Here is a 22,817-nt window from a genome sequence, read left to right on the forward strand (position 1 = left end):
ATAACATTTTGTATTTATTGCTCAGAAAGATCTCACCAGTTTTAGTCTTTTTTGTTTCCGTCATTCCTATTATTATATTGGAGAATTTATATTAATTCCTCAGCTAGCTCCATTTCTTTGCCATTCAGGCTTCTTATGTTGATAATACCGATCTTTAACTCTGGTGATGTTGTGTTGGGGTGTGTTTTCAGATTTGTTCCAGTAGCTGACTTTTTGCTGTTTGCCCTGGTTTCCTGGTGAAAACTGGGGGCCTTGTTTAAAGCCCATTTTCATGACTGCTGGGGCAATGCCCAGCAGTCATGAAATTCTGTCATATTGTACCATCGTTTTGTATTTTGGTTTAAGCCAATAAGAATACAATTTGGCTGACTAAATCCCAAATTGCCAGCCCATCCTCATTTGTTCAGCAGAGATACCTAACAGGGTGCACCACGAGCAGGTGAGAATTGGACATTAGGTCAGAGGTCTGGTCGGTTCTCTGCACTCCTTTAAAGGCTATGTGGAGGTCTCCTCTCAGTTATACAGCTTTGACCCTTAAGCACCTCTTTTAATTTCTATTAAGTAAATAAATTTACTTGTCTTCGTATCTCTTAAAATGGTATTTATATTAATCAGATTTTTGTGAGATTTAGAGTTGCAATTTATTATTGTTATTTAAGCAAGATTTCTTTACTCATTTTTAGCAAGAAAGATTTAAATTTAAATTTAGCAAGAAAGATTTGTAATTGCAGTAGTTTGAACACATGGAGTTAAGTTTTTCAAATTTGAGAATGAATTGCACTAATTTCATTTCTGTGTCAAGAACATGTCTTCCTTTTGCTTTAATAAATTATATAATAATGTTTTTCTACCTCAGTATTCATTTTATACATTGTTTTTCCTTACTTGTAGAAAGGGAAACTTCATGTTTAAATTGTATTTTGTGACATGTGTATTTCCATGAATCCGCACAACTCATTATCAATAGCTGTGATACGTCAAGTAGTATGCTGAGATTCAAATGGAAACCAGAATATAGCAAGGCTTTGCTATAAAAAGAAAGAATACAATTGATTATGATTGAAGGAAATGTTTTAATGCAACTAAAATTTGTATCATGGGTGTTATTTTTCTTTCCAGTATCTATACTTATTACTTACCTTTAAAAAAATATTATTTTCCCTTTGAGTCATACCTAAATCTCATTCAGTTTGTTTATGTTAATTTCAGATAACACAAGTGAATTAAAAAAAACACACACACACACACACACAAAAATACACACACGTATATTAATTTTGCTAAAACACACAGTTTTTTTAAGTTGTATACCTATATATATAGGTATATAACTTAAAGTGTGCGTGCGCACACACACACACATATATAATTAATAATAAAAAATTTATTATTAATGAAAATTAATAATAAAAATAACTAATTTAATTAATAATAAAAATGTAGGAAAAAAATCCTTAGCTTGCCTACAGTATGAATGTACTGTAGGTTTCAATAAAAAAATGTGAGTGGGAGCCGTAATAACAAAAAAAAAAGTTATCTTGGGAATGGAAAAATTCTATCTTCAATTCTGATGTCAGGTTGGGGGATATTTTGGTTTTCTTGTAAATTATAAAGTTAGAAAAATAATTTACAAATGTAACACATTTATTTTAAAATATTCTTAATATACAACAGTGTAGAACATACAGTTGTGTACAAAATCATGTTAAGACTCGTCGAAATGTGTCTTAGCCATATTAGCATGTGGGGGGGGATATAAAAGCGTGGCTTGTTGCTCTCACTTCCACAGTGCATAATTATCACTTCAATTGTAAACTTGTGTCCCTTACCACTCATTATTTTGTTAAAAATGGCAGAGCAACATGATATCCCAGAATTCATGGCTTGAAGAGCAATTGGTCGATTAGAAGTTGAACAAATGCAGCAAGTTGTCGCTCAAGCGTGGCGTGTATCTCAAAGCGTAATTTCGTAACTTTGGAATCACTGGGAAATGTTCGAGATTGTCTTCATGCCATAGGTTTATATGCTCAAATACCAATTGTTTGTATTCCACTTACTGCAAATCATAAACAAGCCACAGAATTTGGGCACAGGAACACTGCAATTTGACAAATGATGATTGGGCTTGAGCACTTTTTAGTGACGAGTCTAGGTTCAGTCTGCAACTGGATAACTGACGTATCTTGATATGGCGTGAAAGTGGAACAAGAAATAATCCACAGATTGTTCGTAAAAGATCCCAACATCAAGGTCTGAGTTTGATGGTATGGGCTGGAATAAGTATAGGTGGCCATACTGATCTCTATTTATCAGAAACGGTTCCTTAACAGCCCAAAGGTATCGCAGTGATATTTTGGAACCTATAGTTTGTCCATATGCTGCTGCAATTGGCCAAGAATTCGTTTTATGGATGACAGTGCTCGTCCACACCTTGCAAATTTGTTACAAGAGTTGTTTGAGGAAGAAGATATTGAACGAATGGACTGGCCTGCCTGTTCATGGGCTTGTAATCCAATCGAACATGTCTGGGATGTTTTAGGTAAGCACGTTTCTGCTCAACTGGTGCCACCGCAATTGCTTCAAGAACTCGAAATTGCTCTCACAGAAGAGTGGGGAAATATCCCACAAGAACTGTTTGATCATCTTATCCGGTCCATACAATCAAGATGTATGGCTGCTATTTTGGCTGTTAATGGAGACCATGCTTCCTATTAAAAATTAACAAAAGCGTTTTTGGCTATTCTTGTTAAAATTATTTCACGCTAAAATGTATAAGTTGTTAAATTTGTAATAAATATCGATTATTTAAACAATATCTCATCACTTACATCCTATCCCTAAGTTAGAAATATTTATTCATTTATAAAGTACCCAATAGTTATAATTATTTGCAGAAATTTATAATTATCCGACAGAAACTAAAATATCTCCTAATTGTTTTGAGCATCTGGGAATTAGAGTGGAGGTGGTGCACACCTTATTTTGATGTAAAATCAGGTATTAAACAATCTTTCTGTTCCCTCTCAATTCTGATTGCCGAGTTATAACTTGCATATAGTCTATACATTTCTCTGTATAATGTCCCATTTGTGTGTAATGTTTTGAGCTATTTTTCTCATGGCACCTTGTAATATGCCTTTTCCAGATTTACAAAACTTACAATTTTTATATATAAAAAAATATAACTCAAGGTTTCTCAGCTGTTTGTGTTAAAGGGAAGATGTTACCTTGACAACCTTTATTTGTCCTGATATGAGTTTGTTTTTCAAGTTTCCCTTCCACAATTTTGTTAACCTCTTCTAAGTATGTTTGCATAAATCTCAAGAACACTCTGCATGGAAATTCCTCTGTAATTGTTACATTATGCTGTATTTATTTCTCTTTTTATAGATGTGTTCTGGTGAGAGCTCTACTCCACTTTTGTCCTTCTCAATTATGCATTATAGATACTGTAAAAGTTCTGTACCAACACATTTAAGCAGTTCTTGTTTAATGTCATCTACTCCTGATGCCTTTACATATTTCAGATTTCTGAAGGCATTTTCTACCCCAAGTATTGATATATATACTCCTGACTGCATTCCTCTAAAATATTTTTTATTACTGTTCTGTCATTGTTTCTGTCACTTTCATTTTAACAGTCTTTCAAAATAATTCCTCTAAATGTCTGATATATCTCAAGTATTTTTATAGTCTCCAATTCCTTTTACAGCAACAACTTTCAGAACAATAATTCAATCATTTTTGAATGAGCACTCTTTGCTCTACTCAGTCACATCAAAATACAAGTTCTTCTGTTAAATAAGGTTGTCCACATCAGTGTAGCTGATTAGCAATAGTTTCCTAAAACTTCTTAAATTTATTTTTAAAAAAACCAAAGAAATTAAATGCACATTTTAGTTTTTCTTTTAAAATTTTTTCCCCCCCTTTTTCTTAAGCTGAAGAAGAAAATAAATTTGTCTTCAAACTACATTGTGCGACAGTCTTGCTAAACATTTCTTCCATTTAAAAAGCATCAAAGAAAAATAAACCATCATCAAATTCCTGACATGTACCCTCAAGGGGGTGTATAGGATATGATAGTCCTATCCTATCCGATTCTAATTCACGTTCACACGTAGACCTACACATTTTACCATGTAGGTATTCGGAACAGAAATCCTACTGAATACGTTGGTTACTCCTTATTCCTGGAAGTGTCGTATGTCTGTAGTAGCGTGTGTTCAAGGGGCCGGTTTGCCTGTTCTGGGGGGGGGGTGAAAAAGCGAGCTTCCGGGTGAAAAAAAAACCTTCTGTATGAGATCGGCTAACTCACCTTTAGACAAAAGAGACTACATAAAGGTTCCTCACATCGCTGACTTGAATCGAACCCAGGTCTTTCCGACCAAAGGGCTTCGTCTATGCTAACTAAGCTACGGAGACTCAGGATATGATAGTACTACATGAAAAACTTATATCATTACTAACTTCCTATCTGCAATTTTCCTCAAAATTAATCTGTTACCTGTCAAGACCACAACATTATCAGATCTTATATTTCTGTCTTCTAAGGCACTTTTTACTGTATCTTGGTCTTCCTCTGGGGCTTTTTCCTGCCAACCTTCAGAGAACACTTGTTTTACTAATCTTTCCTCTCCCATTCTGTTTAAGTGACCATACCACTTGAGATTAGCTCTGCTAACACATTCCTGGATGCTAACAATATCACGTTCTTTCCTAATATCCTCTTTTTTAATATGATATTGCCATTGATGCCATCTGTTCATGCCCCCTCATCTTTCTCAGGACTCTCATATCTGAGGTCTCTAGTCTTTGGTCAAGTGTTTTATTTCTAACCCATCTCTCAGATCCATAAGTTAAATTTGGTTTGAACACTGTCTTGTATACAGCTAACTTAATGATTTGACTAATTTCTCTCTTATTCCATATAAATTTCTTCAGTTGGTTTCCTGCCATATCTGCTTTGCTGATTCTGTTTCTATTTCCATATTTAATTTACCATCTTCACTAAAAATTGTGCCTAAGTAGCTGAAATGTTTTACTTGTTTTCTATAGGTTCTCCATTCACAATGCAGTTGATATTTTCAATGCTTCTGCCTATTTTCATTCTCTTTCTCTTGTTATTGCTGACCTTCGTACCATATCTATTACAGCGTTTATTCAATTTAGTCAGGGAATCTTTCAGACTTGTAGTGGATTTATTTAGATGTATAACATCATCCACATAAAGCAAAGAGCTGACATTAACATCTCCAGTTTTGATATCAGGTTTAATATCACTTTTCTTCATAATGCGATCCATATAGATAATGAATAACTCAAATAAAGACTAAGTATTGCTTGATATAATGCCCCACCGACACTATATAACTGTAGCATTTTGAATAGCTTGTCTCTTGGCACATTGTCATATCCTTTTTCCAGATCTACAAAACTTAAATATAGATCTTTGTTATCTTCCCATGACTTCTCAATTATTTGTCGTAAAGTGAACTGATCCTGACAGCCTTTATTTGACCTGAATCCATCTTGTTCTTCACCAAGCTTCTCTTCCACAATCCTTCTGAACCGTTTTCTCAAGTATGTTGACATAAATCTTACCAGGAACATTTATTAGAGAAATACCTCTGTAATTCTCACATTCAGTTTTATTTCTCAGTTTTATATGGGTACTATGAGAGCTCTCTTCTAGTCATCTGGTATTCTGTTACACCTGATATCTTAAGAATGTAGAATTCTCAGCTATCATGGTGTAACATGAAGAATAAATAAATTAAAAACCCTGCATAAAAGATAATAGATGAATTAATTAAAAGAAAAAGAATATTCTTGCATCCAATAAAATATATAAAATATAAAGGTGTTTGTTGAACTAACTAACAAAAAGAAAGAATATATTAATGTTGTAATATGATATAAAAGAGAAAATTTAACTAAATAAGACAGAAAAGAATTAGTCATAAGAGACGGTATGTGAGAGGCTAGAGATTAAAATATTAAGTAAGTTCATAGAGAAATTTTGGAAAGGGGATTAAGTTAGAGGCTAGCAAAAGAAAAACAACAGACTATCGCTCAGGGCCGATTCCCGGATTGAGACATCGTTACGGGCTTGCCAACCAAAGGACGTTTGGCAGAAAAACGCCACCCTAATTGGTCGGTGAAGTAAAATCAAGTAGGGGGCGGAGAAAAGAAGTTAAAGAGGGTGCCATTAGGAGAGCAAGTATAAAAGGGTTGGAACCCCCCCCCCCCTCCCCACGAGGCTTTTTAGACAAGTAGGCTTTTAGACCTTTTTGGCTTTTGGTTTTTGGTTCTGTTCCAGGAGAGTTCTTCGCGAGCTCCTTTGTATGGGTTTCACGGTGTTTTCCTGAGTGGCGAGATTGGAGTTATATCTCCGTCGTCACAACACGGAAACAAAAGTGAGCGGAATTTCGGTTCCGTATTTCCTATGTAAGAAGCGAAGAATGCCATATAGTCGAGGAAAAGAAAGCATATTCTTTGTGTTTCAACTTCAGTGACAACCACGAAAAAGGGAAAGCTGTAAAGAAATCGATATCCACGTCGCGAGTTGCAAAGCCGTTATTTAGATGATTCAAAGTGTGTCCTGAATAACGAAAGGTAAAGACCGCGTAGGCATAGTTCAATTCAAAAGGGAACATAGGAGAAGCAGATTATCGGAGAGGTTATACCAGGATACTTCAATCAGAAAAAGATAGAGGCCCATATGGAAAACTCAGGAAAGAAAGGTACTGTAAATTATATCTCGTGTTAACTAAGATTCGTCTGTATTAGCTATCATTATTCTAATACTGAACTGTTGAAGTGACCAAGAAAACAATACTAGGACTTTAGTATCTGACAGAATATATTGAAAGTAAGCTGGCTAGTGTTAATGTTATGAGTTATTAAGCGTCCTGAGAATTTTGCATGTCTATTATATTGTATAAGAAAGTTTAAATGTCATAGTTATGTGTTAGTGCAGTAAATGGTTTAGTTAAGCTACTTAAGTTTGGATAGTTGAATAGTGTGAATTAATCTTATATGTCCATGTCATATGAAGTTATGTGTGGAATGTGTATGGCAGCATGATCGTAATACCCATTATAGGATCATAGCTTAATTATTTATAAGCTAATGTCAGTTTGTAAATATTTAGTATAGCATTGAATTGAGTAATAACTAAAATTTGAATTGTACCATGTTAAGGAATTTAATAAACCTTTTGTCCAATGATAAAACAGTTGTCTGAAATTGCTGTCCAATGCACCACTTGAAAATTACGAACCTAATCACGCGGGAAATTAATGTGTTAAGAAATAAGATAATGTGTCACGACTGCAACATAGTTACACTTTCTGACATATTTTAGTTCTTTCTCCTTGTTTTTGTATATAATATCTCAAACTAAATATCCCAAAAGGTGCAGTATAAATACAAATATTAGGGATACTAAGGGGAGAAATAACTTAAGTATTAGTAAATTTTTTGGTGATATCTCGAGCATAGATAATAGTAGAACATAGATGAGAGGAAATTACTAGTTAGAATAAAAATCATAAACTGGGATGCAACAATTCGTCCCTCTGTTTAGGTTTTTTGAATTATGCAGTGCAGCCACTGTAAGACCTTTATACCTCCATTTTATACTTTATACTTTATACTTGAGTATTTCTGGTCAAATATTATCTACTCCCACTGCCTTTCTGCATTTCAAGCTTTTGATGGCTTTTTCTGCTTCAAGCGTGGATATGTATTCCTGATTATGGCTGTTGAGTGTTTTTTACCACTGTGCTGTCACTGATTGTTTTATTTAGCACTTTTTCAAAGCAATTTCTGCATATATTAAGGATCTTTTTTTCCAGTTTTCATGTCACCTTTTATCATCTCTAATTACTTTTTCAGCATTCTTTCCTCCATTTCTGACTTTTGTCAACAGCCTTCAGAATATCTTGCCACCTTTCTGATATTTGTTCTTACCCAAGTCTTCCTGTGCCTTTTGTTTAGCTAGTTTTATACAGTGGTTAGTTTTCTTAAATTTGTCTCTGTATTCTCTAAGACCCCAAGCTGACTTATTTGCCAGGAACCTTTGACATGATTTCTTTTCCTTCACTGCCTTTTTAACTTCCTCTGTCCACCATGGAGTTCAGAATTTTCTGTCCTTGCAGACAACTTCACCACACCTCTGGCTGAATCAGTCAATGTTTTCTTCAGGGCTTGCTACTGAATCTCCAAGGTTTGGTTCCTGTTCTCAAACTCTTTCATTTTTTCTTCAATAATCTTTGTGTATTTTAGTCTAAAGTTCACATATGAGAGCTGCTGAACTTTTATTCTCTTTAAAACTTTCTTACATGTTTTTCTTTTCAATATGAAATTCAATTTTATTTTACTCAAGACTAAATGGTGATCACTCCCAATTTCAAATCCTCTGTAAACTCCAGTGTCCTGGACCAGTGAGAAAACATCACTATCTACAATAACGTAGTCAATGAGACTTTTCTTATTCCTTGCCTTTTCTCTCCATGTGAATTTGTGTATATTTTTATGTTGGAACATTATGTTAGTAATAACCAGTCCATGTCCTGAGCAGAAATCCAACAGGTATTTGTCATTATTATTAGCTTGGATCTTTTCTCCAGATTTTACCAAAATATGTCTGACAATCATTTCCTACTCTGCTATTTAGATCCCCCAACAAGGAAACCAACTTTTCATTTTTCATTGTGTCAGTTGCTTTCCCTTAAGCCTCAAATTCCTCCACTTCTACCTTAGTAGAACCTTCTGTGGGACCATAGGCACAAATTAGTCTCATTGTCCAGTTCCCCATTCTCATATTTGCCCACATCACTCTACTTGAGACTGCCTGCCATTCAAGAAGATTAGTCTCATATTTTGTGTTGAATACTATGGCTACTCCTTCTTTTCCTTGATTTTCATTGCCTGAATATAACATTTTGTATTTATTACTCAGGAAGATCTCACCAGTTTTTGTCTTTTTTGTTTCCATCACCCCTATTATGTCGATCTGGTACTTATCCAATTACTCAGCTTGTTCCATTTCTTTGCCATTCAGACTTCTTATGTTGATAATACCGATCTTGAACTCTGGTGATATTGAGTTGGGGTGTGTTTCAGGATTTGTGCCAGTAGCTGACTTTTCGCTGTTCACCCTGGTTCCCTGGCAAACAACGGGGGTTGGGGGGCCTTGTTTAATTTAACTGGGCAACACTCCAGCCAGAATGAAATTCTGTCATGTTTACCATGTCATTGTGCACCACGAGAAGGTGAGGATTGGACACTAGATCAGAATCCCTGGTTGGTTCTCTAGTGGTTCTCTCATGGCAGTTCCTGAAAATATCCAGCTAAATCTATATTTAGATTTAGCTGGATAAATTAAATAAGAAAATATATAAGCTAAGTAAGGATAATTTTGTGCAAATGCTAATGGCTTGCTTTGGCTGAAGCCTATGGTAGTTGGTAAGGCAAAAAAACCTCGTGCTTTAAAATGATTTATGAACAGTTTCCAGTGATATATTGCCACTCAAAAAATTCCTGGTTTACAATGGATATTTTCTATGACTGTTCTTTAACCAGTTTATTCCTGGTATGTGATGTTACCAGACAGATGTGCTGAAAATTCCTTCTCATGAAATAAAGGCTGTTTTACTGTTTACTGCTAGATAATTCACCTGCTCACCCTAATGCTGAGAGGTTGGTTAGCTTTGATGGGAGAGTTAAATGTGTTTTCTGTCCTCCTAACACTACTTCACTGTTACAGTTGATGGATCAGGGTGTAATTGTTATCTGTAAGAGGTTATATAAGAATAAGTTTTTGGAAGAGTTGATGGTTGTTTTGGAAGAAACAACTATTACATGAATATGTGATGGTTGTTTCTTCCTGAACAGAAGATGATGCTGCAAAATTTACATCATATAACAACAGATCTATTCTTTTTAGCTTAGAAGCTTCATGGAAAGATATGAAGATTACTACCTTGACCAATGCTTGGAAGAAGTTGTATGATGTAGAACCTGAAATGGGCTTTGAGGGAGTTGTGGCATCTAATTTTTGGGACACACCTCTGAGGGCCAACAAAAAAAATTTTCAGGCCCTTTGTACTTGTTATAAACATAATACTTCATTAACCCTTTACTCAACAGCATTCAGTTAATTGCCTGAGGTTTTGTAATTAAATTATTTTGCAAGAGCATTGCCATTTTTTGTAGCATCTTTTGTTAATGGATTAACTACTACTTTTTTGTTACATATAAACCAGTATTTAGCAATTTTTGAAATGTATTACATATCTTCTGATAATGGAGTCAAGCAACTTTTCAGAGTCAATTCACTGTCAGTGGATATATAATACTAATAGTTTACTCTTGCTGATGTGCATGTATTACTATTATTGCATGACACCTCTAAGGCATCCAAGAACTTATCATGGGGGGGGGGCACACTACTCCACTATACATAACTTGATATCTTCCCTACTTAATCCTCCAACTACCCACAGTGTCATCTTTTGTAGTGTCACGTAGCTAGGCTATTTGCATAGGAAAACAAATTTCCCCACATTAAATTTCACTATTATCCCATAATCCACAGCATATTTTGTATGTGTATTGCTTTGCATTGCAGGACAGGTTACTATCCAGACTGGTTTTGAGGTCTCATCAGTGGAAACTAGGTCCCATTAAAATACTGTTAACTACATCAGTGCAGAAGTCATTTTCCATATGCAAGTTGTAAAAGCATATATCACCTTATTACTGAAATACTCTGGTTTAGAAAGATAGCTATAGAAATTATTTTAACTTTGCTGCAAAGCAATTATACTAGACAGAAAATTATATTCTTGACTAGTATAATGCATAACATTGATTTAGGTTCTCATTATCCCCAAGGGATCATCCTTATGATGAGCTCTCAAGAAAGGTCAAAACTGGTCTAGTTCTGACCTTCCCATAATGCATACCAATATACATATCCAATGTATAATATTATTATTATCAGCAGACCTCCATGCAGTCAAGAGACTCATCGTGGGAGTTCCCACTCTCAGATGCGCAGCTCATCATGCCTCAACTTAAATGCATTCACTGTTCCTGCACTCATGACACTCACAGGCATAGCATTCCAATCACCCAAAAAATCTACTCCTCACACCCACCTTATTACAGCTTCCAGGGATGGCCTCTCGTTCTCCAGATATTCTGTGAAAAATCTCACCCATGCTAATCTGGTAATTACTCCTTACCAACTTATACATCTCAATCATGACCCCCCCCCCCTCTTCCTTCTATCCACTAGGGCTCTAATTTGCATTCTCTCAATCTGTCCTCATATTTCACATTCTAGAGACCAGAATCCAACTTAGTCAATCATCTCCAACTCTCTCCAGCAACTCATCATCGTTTTGAAAACGAGGTGACCAAATCTGTGCACGGTAATCCACATGCAGTTTAATCAAAGCTGTGTACAATGGAATCATAACATCTTCACTTCTAAAAATGTCAGTGTTCTCTGCATCATTCCTATAATTCATTGTGTTATCCTCACAATTTTAGCAAAATGACAAAGAAATTTCAAGTCCCTATCCAAACTCCCAGATCCTTCATCTCCTCCACTACTTCTAAGATATCTCAACCAATCCTATACATCCCATCTGTGCTTCCCAAATTTTAAAACCTTACACTTTGCTATGTTAACTGACATCCCCATACATTCATCAATTCAGACAGTCTATTCTTCAAGTGTTCTTGCAAGGTTATAATCTGCTGTACTTCTCATAACTCCCCAATTTTGCATCATCTGCAAACAACTCATGTCATCATTTAAGTCCCTTCCGATGTCATTTACATACAAATTAAACAATAATGGCACTGAAACAGACCCATGGGGCATGTCACTAGTGACGTTTGTCTTCTGAGATTCTGCTCTCCTCCATACACAACATGCTGATACTTATCAGATAGCCAATCTCCATTATAATGCACTAGTTCAACAACAGCTTGTTATGTGGCAATCTATCGAAAGCCTTTGCAAAATCTAAATATGCTACTGTACATGCATCCTCCTTGTAACAAGGTGACAAATCCAATGTATTTGTCACCTTGTTACAATAAGTAAGCAAATTGCTAAAACACAATTTCCTTTAGTAAACTCATGCTGCCCATTAAAGAGAATTCTGCTGCTCTGAACCCAGTTATGAATCATTGTCTTCACTAGCTTCTCCAAGACCATGACCACAACTCCAGACAAGCAGATTGGCCAATAATATTGACCAATCTGCTTAATGGTGTTTGATGTCCATTCTTACATTCATGATATGCATTCTTACATTCTTCTTGTTACCAGTCAGATCAAATCATGCCTGCTACTATCAACTCTTTTGCTAGTATACTCCTCTTATCCAATGCTTCAACCACCCTGCTGATTCTACCTCCTGGAAAACAGACTTTGTGCACCTTTTCATTCACCACACCTCTTATCATTGAATCTCCACACGTTATAACTCCTAAATCATTCGATATTTCTTTCAGATCTTCCTCCCATTCTTCCTTACATTCCCATGCAAATCTGTAATTCTCCACAATTCATTCCTTATACGTTTAATCTCTTGCCTCATCTTTGCCAATTCCACTTTCATATCTTAAATTAATTTTTCAAAACCATTTAAGCAAATGCCATTTTCACTACCTTGCATGTCTGCTATCTTACTGCTGGCTGTCATACTGCTTACTCCTGCCATCTGTGCATGCTGTCTTACCACTCAACATCGCTAACTCATTGCCACTTTCATTGCCACCGTTACTGCTCAAGTACTCAGCCATATCAACTCTGCCTGTTCCCATAGCTACATCCACGATCTTTTGCATACTACTGTTTACATTCAATGATATCTCATAATCCATAAGTATGCTGCACTTCTTAAAAAATTTCTGTCAATGGAGATTTGAACCACCAACCTATGGATATCAGTACTGTTATACTTTTACAGTCCGCTGCTCTGCCAACTGGACTATCGATGGAACAATTACTTGTATATATCTGTGAAATTAACATCAATGGAAGAAATCTTCCATTGATAATACTATAGATTGCCCTTCCTAACTTCTAATGTAGTAGAAAACAATTGGGTGATATTGGTTCTCTTAGTCCCACTTCTCCCACAATGTCGTCATCATCAAATTCCTGCCATGTACCCTCAAGGGGTGCGGGATATGATAGTACTACATGAAAAATTTACATCGTTACTAACTTCCTATCTACAATTTTCCTCCAAATCAGTCTGTTACTTGTCAAGACTCCAACATTATCAGATTTTATATTTCTATCGTCTAAGGCACAAGTTCTTTGTACCGTATCAATCCACCTACATCTTGGTCTTCCTCTGGGTCATTTTCCTGCCAATCTGGCAGAGAACACTGGTTTTGCTAATCTTTCCTCTCCCATTCTGTTTAAGTGACCATACCACCTGAGATTAGCTCTGCTAATGCATTCCTGGATGCTGACAACATCAAGTTCTTTCCTAATATCCTCGTTTTTAATACGATATTGCCATTGATGCCATCTGTTCACGCCACTAATCTTTCTCAGGACTCTCATATCTGCGGTCTCTAGTCTTTGGTCAAGTGTTTTACTTCTGACCCAGCTCTCAGATCCATAAGTTAAAACTGATTTGAACACTGTCTTGTATACATCCCACAATGTCTGAATTCCTTTAAGTAATGTTCTCTTTTTCTTTGTTAACCACAAAATTCTCATCATATTTATCAATAAAGATAAATTCATTCATTCATAGGAACTCTCAGTGTTAGCAAAAGCACAGAAAACCAGTGTTCCTTCCTTATGTTTTATTCTTAAAGGTATTCTTCACATTTCTTCCATTTGTTTTCACATATCTGTTCTTTCCTCCTTCCAGACATCTATTAATATAACAGCTAACATAACATCATACATCTCCTGACAAGTCCATCAACTGTTCTTGTTGTCTCTCAATATAGTACAGCATGTATTTTCATTACTGAGACGATTTCAGTGATATGATAGATGGAACCACTGACAACTAAACAGAGAGAGAGAGATTTGGCAATACTGGTAGATATACTTTCTTTACTAAGACATTTGAAGCAAAGTTTCTCCCTTTGTTAATATTAGTGCAGTAAGCAACTAGAGGTATGAATGATAACTATGCTACTCATTCCATATAAGTAACATATAGACAGTTGAAAAATGTTTAAGATAGATTAACTACAGATATTTCAATTCATGTATCATCATCAGTATAATACAATTGGAAATCAGAAAAAATAGATATACTTTCTTTACTAAGACATTTGAAGCAAAGTTTCTCCCTTTGTTAATATTAGTGCAGTAAGCAACTAGAGGTCTGTTAGGATTCAATAATGTGAGAATGCTTCACTAATTTTTTTTCTTGAATTCTTTGCACTTAAGTGTTTTCTACCAGTGACTTTTAGAACATGAAGCATGAGTGAAAACTAAAATTGCCATGCCAACTCAACTGACTTGCCTTCCTTAAAAGATGCCAGCATACCATTACTATTCCTGACTGTGAGAAATTGAAGCAGGTTTCATTCTGCCAAATTTAATAGTCTTCTGAATGATAACTATGCTACTCATTCCATATAAGTAACATATAGACAGTTGAAAAATGTTTAAGATAGATTAACTACAGATATTTCAATTCATGTATCATCATCAGTATAATACAATTGGAAATCAGAAAAAATTTAAACAATAATGAAGGTACGTGGAATCTCTCCTTATATATAGTCTTGAGACAGCCAGTTAAAAAAACCTTTACTTTTAGGATGAATTTAAATGATGTGTGATTAAGACAAAATACAGTGTATGTGTATATGTAGTAAAAACTTATATAATTAAACAGTATAATTCTTAATAATAATTTTCCAGATTTTTAGCATAGATAGTCTATTAAGGTTGAGATTTGGGTAATGCTGAAGTAGTACTTTGGAACTTTCTTTAAAGAGATGTTCATCTATGTATGGATACATCTATGTAGTAATTCGACATCATTTTGAAGGATCTCATGGCTAGTATTAGTAATCCTATGATGTTCTGCTAGACCTTGTTTGTTCCATTTCTTGGAGAAAATACAGGATTGGTATTCAGAAAGGTATATAGGAACAGATCAACCTGTTCGTCCAAAGTAGAATAACTTGCAGGTAGTGGTAGAGATGGAATTTTATCTTATGGAGATGGTATCAATGAGCTAATTGAATTTATAGGCTTGACTGTTGTGGAAATGTTAAACCTCTTTAAGTGCAAGAAATGTGCTCTGAAATGCCTTTGATGTAAAGGAGTGATTTTGTGTGAGTTTTCTCTTCTAATAGAGGGTGGGAAAAAATGATTGATAATCTTCTCTATTGTTTTGGGATTGTAACCATTTACAATTTGAAGTATGAGGTGTGATATTTTAATTCCTGCCTGTAAAAAAACCTACATTCAGAACTATACATTATTGGCTACTGTAGCCTTCAAAGTAGTCCCCTTGTGCATTTATACACTGGTTTAGATGGTGTTCACATTTTTGGAAACAGTCCTGGAACTCTTTTCCCGGAATACTCTTGAGTTCCTTTATCACATTATGCTGGATATCAGCGATGTCAGAAAATCTTCATTTCCACTTCATGCTCTGCCATTTTGTTTCAGAATCATACTGGAAGCACCAGTATGTTTCATCACCTGTAATTACTCTCAGAAACAAGTGCTGCTGCTTTTCGTCTGTTAAGATCCAAGGCACAAATTTTGCAGAAATCTTTTGCATACCAAATTCTTCAGTTAAAATTACTCTGACTGTTGCTTGATTCATTTGCAATTCATCAGCCGTTAATCACAGATTTAATTGTCTGTCAGACCGTACCAAATCTGAAACTGTTCACATTTGCATCCATTTTTGTTTTTGGCTGTCCACTTCTAGTGTCATCGTTGACATCTTCTCGCCAACCTTTGAATCTCTTATGCCTCATATGGTGTGGATGCTCTTTTTCAGAGCATCCACACCATATGCCCTTTTCAACAGCTCCAACATTTCAGTAGAAGTTTTGCTGATTTCACACAAACGATGTTAACACGCTGCTCTAAACTTCGATCACACATTTTTACGCCAAAGTTTACACGCAGATCTCTATTGTTTTTGCAATAACTAACTAGCAAATGGCTCTATCGGCTTGAGGTTTACGCACATATTAGTTAAAAGATATACAAACACAGTTACTCAAGAGACACTATGCAGCCGTTCTGGGAATTAAATTGTCACACCTCGTAGATCAAATGAACAGATAATGTGAGCGAAGAAGGCATTTAATAATGGACTTGCACAATGCTGGAGTATATTGGCAATAGTGTTTGCTATTTTTCCAAACCCACTGAGGGTTCCATTCTGATTTATACAAGTCAAGATTCTGTATTTATACAGAGTTGAGTTTAGCATTGATACTAGAGTATATTGGCACTAGTGCATGCAGTTTTCCAAGACCGCTATAGTTATCAAGACTTTACAAGAACATCTGCGTGAAATCTTAAATCCTAAACCATAGTCTTTCCTTTATAACCTCTGCATTCTCTGAAGATGCAACAGCCAAAGAATTTGAAAAATCAGGAACAGTCATTAAAAAATTCAAAACCTTCTAACAGTGAAAAACTGCACCTGTGACAGGATCATATAGTGCTAAATTTATCATCATAGTGACTTACAGAAGAAGGGTTCAGCCCTTACTTAAGGTCATAACTTTGCCATCACACCTAAGCAAGTATCTATTTTAGAAATTATGATATGCATTAAATGTGGGATTGACATTCTTTGACAGTAGCTAATGCTATTCATTTGGATGTAGCCAATATTGTGAAATTATTTAAAAAAAAAAAAAAAAAGAAAGAAAGAAAGAAATCCAAGGAAATCATTAAAAAAACTAAAATGATACCGAGATAAACCACGGATATATGGGATGATCCTATAGTTGATAGTATAGATAAGGAAGTTATTCCTCTTCATAAGGTCTTGATGCATCCAAATCTGGATTACTGTGTTCAAGTCTGGTCTGCTGGGTTTCTTGGAGATGAGAAAGCAGTGCAGAAGATTGAGATGAAGGTGAGTTGGCTGTGGAATGTTTCCTATGAGAATAGATTTGAGGGTGTGTGGATTGCAGAAGTTGATTGATAAGAAAAAAAGTGGGGATACAATAGAAACATATAAGTTGCTTAAAGGGTTTTATAGCATTGATGCAGGGGGAAATGTTTCAGCACTTGGCTAGGGGGGCCAGAACAAGTCGTCATCCCTGGCAGTTGAATAATGGCGTGGTTCTTAGGGTTGTGAGGACTAGATTTTTTGCTTAGAGAGTTATGAATGAGTGAAATGGGTTTCCAGTGTTAGTTGTGAGTGCTTTGTCTATTAATGGGTTCAAGAAGAGGTATGATAGATTGTGTGAATAGTTTGGGTTGCCTGTGATGAATCTTCGGACTCCATGTAGGTTCCCGTACAATAATATCATCTTCATCATAACGCTAATTACGGGTATAGACCATATTGCTCTGTTCCAGTCTCATCATCTATCCAATATCCTTTTTTGAGGTCTACCCTGCCTTCTCTTTCCAGTTGGCTGGGTAGAAGAATGGCCAACATCCGATATTTAGAATATTGGATGTTGGCCATTCGGTTTACATGTTCTATCCATTTTTTTTATAATTGTTTAGTTTTTCTTATTGATTTTGTTTTTAGTTCTTTTAAAATGTCTTCGTTCCTTATTTGATCCAATGTGTATTTTGCAGTTCTTCTTGTAAATCTCATTTCACTTGTTTTTATTCTTTGTTTATCTTGTTTGTTTATTGCCCAAATTTCAATGCCATATAATGATGTGGGCACTGCTAAAGTATTCTATATTTTCAAGCGTGTTTCTTTTTGTACTATATTTGGATTAGTGTTCTATTTATCAGGCCTATAATCTGTAAAAATTTTGAAGTTTTTGTTTTTTTCTCCTTCATATGATATTTCACATCCAAGAGAACTGAAAGTATTTATCTGTTTTATTATTAATAACTATTTTACTTCTAACTGGAGTTTGTCCACAAAATGCCATTGTTTTAGTTTTATCTATGGAAATTTTTATTCCAAACTGTTCTACTATAATAATAATATTATTATTATTATAGTAATATAATAAACTATTAATTAATTAATTACTATAATAATGCTATAATAATTAATTACTATAATAATAATTAATTATTATTATAGTAATAATTAACAATAATAATAGTCTCGCTTACAGATCTCCAAAAAAGCAAAATACACAAATATGTTGATGGACTCAATGCCTTCTATCTCCAAGAATACCTAGAGAACAACAAAGTGCTCAACACTGTTGCTGCACTCATACTAGCAGTATCTGCTATGTAGATGATGTGTTTGCTATCTGGCCTTGTGGAGCAGGATAGCAAACACATCTTATAAGTAAGAATGCATTCAAAATAGCAAACATCTAAAAAAATATACCTTACCATAGAAAAAGAAAAGCAAAAACCATCAAACACCTGGTGTGTCTAGGTAGTCCATTGGGCCAGGAGACATCTGTGAATAAGCTACTCTAAACTTGCTCCTGCATTTCATTGCTATTGTGAGTGTTTTTCATTCAAATTAAACATTAAATGGAAATCTTAACAGCGGGTACTAAGAAGCTGATTACTTTTACACAACCTGTAAGTACTTATAGTGCATTAAATTAGTTATCCATTTATCCACAAAAAATTCAGCCACATGTAAGCACCCGCTATGCCTACCATATGAAGCAAAGATGGCAGCAACAAAAGCCAACATCAAATGAGCACCCCCGTGTCTCGCCAGTGCAGTGCAGTCAATTGCTGACAAGCACACAAAGCGCCACAGCTGTAAAATTGATATCAGTGATAAAAAAAAAAAAAAAGTATGATGTGCGAGTTCTGTTGCCACTGGCTACACGCTTCTCGTGCAAAAATAGATGAATCATCACACAAGATATTTATCGACCTCAGCCAGCTCTTTTTCTGTTCGGTGTGCCTCCCTTCTGTAAAACAGCTCCAGAACTTAGATAAACAAATCAAAAATCTCGAACAGCACATCATTGCTATGATTGAAACTTTTTCCTCCAAAATAGAAGCATTAGAAGCTCGAATTAGAGCAATGCAAGTTCACTCTTGCTTGCAAATGAACTTCATGACCTAATCGCATCACCAGTGCATGATTCAATGGAGGCCAAAAACAAAAAATACGCCATTATTTTGAACTTTACAAAGGAAAACGGAAAAGCACTAGAAGAAGACATCATCAAATTAGCAGAAGAATGCAACATTGATTCTAAAAATATTTTCAGGTGCCATAGTTTCGGACCCATAAAAGAAAGGACAGAGCGAACTTTCCATGCCTCATAAAAGTGACTTGTAACACACCGACATGCACATTAAAATTAATAACAGTGATCAAAGACAAGTTCAAAGTCTCCCCAATCGTGTATACATGCTTGACCAGACCTAACATTTGCACAAGGAAACAAGGACACCGGCTTCGAAGACAACATGAAGAAAAACGTTAAAATGGAGACAACAGTTGGATCATCAACTACAGACAAGTTAAATTGGTTCAAAAAATCAAGTGACACCACTAGCAGCCACCACGGAGACCAGTATGCAGGCACTGCATATGAAATGTGCAAGACCCTTGTGGTCAAACATATGCCTCACAGAATCCTACAAATCGACTTCACCAACATCTGTGACGTCCATTACCATCTTCAGACCAGCAAACCTCACCTACTCTTTCTGGCAGAAACTCAAATCTCACCTCCCCAGAACTATTCATCTCAACCTTCCAAACTACACACTCTTTAATTGTTTTCTTTTGACCCAAGGGTGGCATCTGCTCTGACAAATATCTTGCCTGAGAGCACCCAACCTAGAATCACCCAACTTTGACCTTCTTTGGTTGAAAATATCCCTTCCTCACTTAGTCAAATTCATTTGCTGTCTCTATCGCTCCCCTAATGTAACCAACTACTCTGAGCCCCTTAATTTCCTCTCCTTAAAAATTGATTTTCTCCAGTCCCACTTTCCCAGCAGCGAAATCATCCTCCTAGGAGATTTTGTCCACAACACCAATTGGCTTTTCTCCTTCATCTTGCAGACAGAGATGCTGAAACATTTCCTATCACTAATGACCTTACACAACTTGTTCAGAAGTCAACCAGAATACCTGATAACCCAAACCACTCCCCAAACACCCTAGATCTCTTCCTCACCAATGACCCTTCCAAGTACACAGTGAATGTAGTGGGGGCCTAGATAATTCTGACCACAATCTAGTGCTCATTTTCTCCCCCATTTAACAATGCTTACACAGCCACTCCCATACAAGAGTAGTTTGGTGTTATAACAGCGCCATGTGGGACAGCCCCTGCAACTGCTATGCCTAATTCCCATTGTTTGACTATTGCTTCCATCTTCTAACCCAAACATGTGCACCGAACTTATAACCAAAGTAATCCTCACTGGCATGGAAACATACATTCCCCACAGTACTTTGACCTGCCATTCTCTGAATAAACCCTTGTTTTCCAAATGTTGTGCCAAGGCTGTTCAAATGAAAAATCAAACATACCATAACTGGCTCAAATCAAGAACTCCATCTTCCTTTTGAGCTTATACCCAAGCCTGAAATAGATGCAAAAAAACAATCAATGCTTCCATAACAGAGTTTGAAAGAGCAAAAAAAGCAGAAAATTAGCAGCCTGTCCAAATGGAAGCCAAGCTGTTTGGTCTCTCACCAAAACAATCGGCTGTAACTTCTGCCCATGACTATTCTCACCCCTATCATACCTAGATGATTCCATTTGAATCATCACCCGTCAGAAAAAGTCAATCTCCTGGCTTCACACTTTGCTTGTAATGCATACATAACTGACAATGGTAAATGCCCCAAAACAATTCCAGATGCCCAAAATACAATGCCCCCTCTATCCTTTTGCCAGAAAGAGATCAGAAAAATACTGTCCAAATTAGACGCAGAAAAGTCTCCTGTCCCTAATGGCATTCCTCTAATTGTCCTGAAAGTTTGTGCACCAGAACTGACTCCTATGTTGCCTGTATATACTGTCTTGCTCCACTGGTATCCAATCCCACAGGCTGGAAATTGGTCTGTATTCTTGGGAATGGCCTATACCCATTCTCAAGAAGAGCAACAAGTCGCTGCCATCCAACTACCACCCTATCTCGCCCACCTCAGTCCTGTCTTAAAATAATGGAAAAAATCATCAGTTCCCAATTTCTGCATTACCTTGAAGATACTGTTGTGTCGACTTCCTTCTAATATATGTACCTTTTAGTCTTTCATACAAATATTCATAAGACTCTTTCTCAGGTATCACGTGGTACCTCTGAATAACAATGGGAATTGCCTCAGAGTCGAGCCAGTATCAGAGTATCTGAGAACAACCTCTCCTAAAGCACTAAGAAATTTATTTTTATTGCTGCGCCACTTAGGGCTTTTAGATTAAATAAACTATATCAATCAAGAGGCGATCTCTAGAGTGTACTTAAGTGATACCTTGATCTTGCAGACATGGCCAAAATCTCTTCTTTCTAATGTCCCAGCTAGGTTCATATTAAGTTTTATAAGAAGTGCATCGGATTCCAAATTACAGATAGTCTTAATTGGATTCAAAAGCAAGATTTATTGAACACTATAATTATATATATACAGTACATGTTAGTTTAGTTCTCATTCTAAGAGAGTTCCTGACAATTAGGTTAACATTGAAACACTCTAACAACATACCGATACTCACACTGATTATTTTTACATTAGCAATATAAATCTTATCAACAAAAAAACACTCTAACTAGGTATGATATTCACAGCAATAATTTTTCCATTCCAGTCACTACCAAGTCACTCTAGAAATATGTCATCCACATCTGGACAAATGCCATGGAGAAGTTTGGCAAACTCTCAAGTAGTTGCACTTGATAACTTTAAGCCGTTTGATTGGATCCAGCACAAGGGCTTACTAAACAAATTGCCATCGTTTGGTCTGTCTCAAGACTTCTGTAGTTGGATTGCCAGCTTTCTGTTTGGACTCATACTATGTGTAGTTGTGGATGGTTCCTTATCCTCTCACCATTCAACTAATGCTGGGGTTCCACAAGGTTCTGTCTTCTCACCAACCCTCTTCCTGCTATATATCAATGACCTACTTCAGCTAACCTCCAACTCTAATACATAGTTTTGCAGATGACAGCACATTGCACTCCTCCCTTTCATTTGATAAACCTTACTCTACACAACTCACCTCAACCTACAGAACATCAGCCACCACCACCACTGCCCTCAATTCCAATTTCCAAGCCATCCTCAAATGGGGTTCAGATAGCCTAGTCAATTTCAATGCTAATAAAACCCAGTACTGTCTTATTTCTCACAAAAAAGAACCATTTTCACCTAGTATTATTTTTGATAACACTCAAATTTCCAGACAAGATGAGATTTCTCTTCTCGGAATTACCCTGACATCAAGCCTCTCCTGGCATAAACACATCATAACCATTGCATCCTCAGCTTCTAAAAAACTAGGATTTCTCTTTTGCTCAAGATGATACTTCACTCCTGAACAGCTGTTAACCTTATACAAATCACAAATCCACCCAGCTATTGAATACTGCTCTCCCACATATGGGGTAGGACCGCCCCCCCACCAAAAAAAAGCTCTCTCAAAATGCTTGACTCAATACCGAGGAGAGCAATTCGATTAGA

The 22,817-nt window shown here is 36.0% G+C and overlaps 1 protein-coding gene across 6 annotated transcripts in view; it reads left to right on the forward strand.

Annotated features, from left to right (window-relative positions):
- The window catches only part of RtGEF (Rho-type guanine nucleotide exchange factor), a 334,719-nt gene that overhangs the window by 126,829 nt on the left and 185,073 nt on the right, over window positions 1-22,817 (forward strand). The gene's annotated exons all lie outside the window — the stretch shown is intronic.

The sequence above is a fragment of the Typopeltis vanoorti genome, chromosome 21, assembly GCF_054136105.1.
Source record: "Typopeltis vanoorti isolate ZY-2024b chromosome 21, IOZ_Tvanoo_1.0, whole genome shotgun sequence".
Taxonomy (NCBI): Eukaryota; Metazoa; Arthropoda; class Arachnida; order Uropygi; family Thelyphonidae; genus Typopeltis; species Typopeltis vanoorti.